At 39.5% G+C, this 2,500-nt stretch overlaps 1 non-coding gene and 1 pseudogene across 1 annotated transcript in view; both read right to left on the bottom strand.

Annotated features, from left to right (window-relative positions):
• LOC142358076 (large subunit ribosomal RNA) overlaps positions 1-519 on the bottom strand; it is a 3,519-nt gene extending 3,000 nt beyond the window's left edge. The window contains exon 1 of the ribosomal RNA XR_012761752.1: positions 1-519. This exon is cut by the window's left edge and continues 3,000 nt beyond it. This is a non-coding gene — a ribosomal RNA (large subunit ribosomal RNA).
• A 1,689-nt stretch (positions 520-2,208) lies between these two features.
• LOC142358075 (5.8S ribosomal RNA) lies at positions 2,209-2,360 on the bottom strand (annotated as a pseudogene).
• Between the last annotated feature and the right edge of the window lie 140 nt (positions 2,361-2,500).

The following is a 2,500-nucleotide window of genomic DNA, read 5'->3' as shown; positions in this document are numbered from 1 at the left end:
TGCTCGATTCATTAACAAGATTTGCCAAAAGACGACAACTACACTACTCGGTAGCCGAGAATATAATATCAAGGCATTGAGTATGGTAACGCTCACTCCAGTTCCCCTTCAACAGTTTCACGTACTTTCACTCTCTCTTCAGAGTGCTTTTCAACTTTCCCTCACGGTACTTGTTTACTATCGGTCTCGCTTTATAATTAGCTTTTGGAGAGACATATCTCCAGCTTCGAGTTGCACTTTCAAACAACTCTACTCATAGGAATGAGCCATTATGACTGGTATCGAAAATGACCTTTACAGGATTTTCACCTTCTTTGATGCTACTTTCCAGTAGACATCAGGACAAATTCACCAGTCTAGCATCAAACCATACCGGACACCGAGAAATGTTGCCATTTCTCTTCCCGATGAGCTTTTCCCTGTTCATTCGCCATTACTAAGGGATTCTCAGTTGATTTCTTTTCCTCCCCTTACTGATATGCTTAAGTTAAGGGGGTTCTCTCGCCCAATTCAGATTCAGGTTATGTAGTTGATTGTCTCTTAATTGGTTCACTGACCAATATGAGACAGAAACCGATTCAGCAGTTTTGTTCGCTACTACTATCAAACACAGGTCGAAGTTTCCATTCAGTCATTAATTCCAACTTTCAAATGTTGTTGTTTCAGCTTTCGCTTACTAGAAGCAACATAATACTCGCTGCAATACAGACCTCGGGAAACCCTCACCGTGAATAAGGTTCACTCACATATTTCACTACATTTTGCGTGGGATTGGAGATGAGGCTACTCGTTCTTGCTCAGTACTAGGCTGAAAATTAACGAAACTTCGTTACAAACGTTCACATGTTGATGTTTCCGCTTTCGCGTACTCGAAACAACATAATACTAGTCTTTGTAATTTAGTTTCATAATTTCAACTGTTCTCATGCAGAATTTTTGCTCATTCTTATCCCAAATTTTGACCTGGCTACTAGTTACACTCCTTGTACTTATTGCAAAATGACCACAAATTTCAACAGCTTTCACATGTTGCTGTTTCGGCTTTCGCTTACTACAGTCAACATAATACTCGTTGCAAAATAAGTGCTCGGCATCTGCAATTTTCCAAAGACGAAGTTTCGCCAGTTCAATTTTCGCTCGCCAATTATGGCTACTAATTCACACGGTACTGAGCTCAACAACATTAAATTTGTTCAGCAAGACTTTCACATGTTGATGTTTTGGCTTTCGCCTACTAGAAGCAACATAATACTCGTCTTGTTAGCTCATTCAATGAGAATAGCTTTTCCCGTTGAGAATTTTTGCCTTCAATTGGCGTTGTAGTGAGTTTGGCTACTCAGATCACCAAATACTTGTGACAATTCGAACCAGAAATGTTTTCAATTTTCACATGCTGATGTTTCGGATTCAACCTACTAGAAGCAGCATAATACTTGTATTCAACAATTTCTGTATCAAATCCCAGTTTCTCTGGTGCATCTTTGCCAAACTATTCCAAACTGCCTGAGTCTGAATACCAATTACAGGTACTAGTAAATGCACGTTACTAAGGACTATATAGTTCTAGGTTACTGTACACAACGACGTTCACATGTTGATGTTTCAGCTGCCGCTTACTAGAAACAACATAATACTTATCGTGCATACCTTTCCATAACTTGTCCTTTTCAGATGCATTAGTTTCCCTTTGTCTTGGCTTCTACAGTCAGACTGGCTACTAGTAACAGCACAGTACTAATCACATATCGTTCTACAGTTTGCAGACAACTTTCACATGTTGATGTTTCAGCTTTCGCCTACTAGAAACAACATAAATACTCGCTGTATACATTTGTAGTTCTCTATGTAACTTTCATGTGAAGAAGTTTCGCCAGTCTTTTTGACTGTCTCAAATCTGAGTCATGCTTAGGCTACTAGTTGCTTCATAGTACTTATCGCCTCGAGATCATTGAACAAAACTTGATTTTCACATGTTGCTGTTTCAGCTTCCGCTTACTAGAAACAACATAATACTAGTCTCATTAAGTTCCGTCTCTTTGCAATTTTCTTATGAAGAAAATTCGCCATCACAATGACTCCAGCAGTTCTTGATCAAGGAATGCAATCATTGATCAGAATGCTATTATTTGAATCGGTTCTGCTTTAAGTGTTCCAATTTTATTGGAAGCACCAACAATAGAACATCAATGTGTTCAATCGAGAGTTATATAACCCTGAATCGGACGCAGTCAACAGCCGAAGCCGAGACCGCCTTTTGCGTTAGAGAGGTCGGTAAACAAATCTTGCGATTCATACCGAATTAACACATATAGCTGTGCTCCTCTTCGTAAAGCGAGCCAAGTGATCCCCTGTTGAAGGATGTATTTGGACCAATCTAGTAGCATTTGGTTTCCAACAAGCTCTCCCAAGTTAGCTTACTTATTGGGCTTTTCAACCAATTCGGTTGGCTACAAGCATCATCAAAGTACTAGCCACAGTTTGATCGCAAAATTCTACGACT

The sequence above is a fragment of the Convolutriloba macropyga genome, unplaced genomic scaffold (assembly GCF_964194025.1).
Source record: "Convolutriloba macropyga unplaced genomic scaffold, txConMacr16.3 SCAFFOLD_5380, whole genome shotgun sequence".
NCBI lineage: Eukaryota > Metazoa > Xenacoelomorpha > Acoela > Convolutidae > Convolutriloba > Convolutriloba macropyga.
Note: the sequence above shows the minus strand (reverse complement) of the source record. Positions and strands in the feature narration are given on the sequence as shown.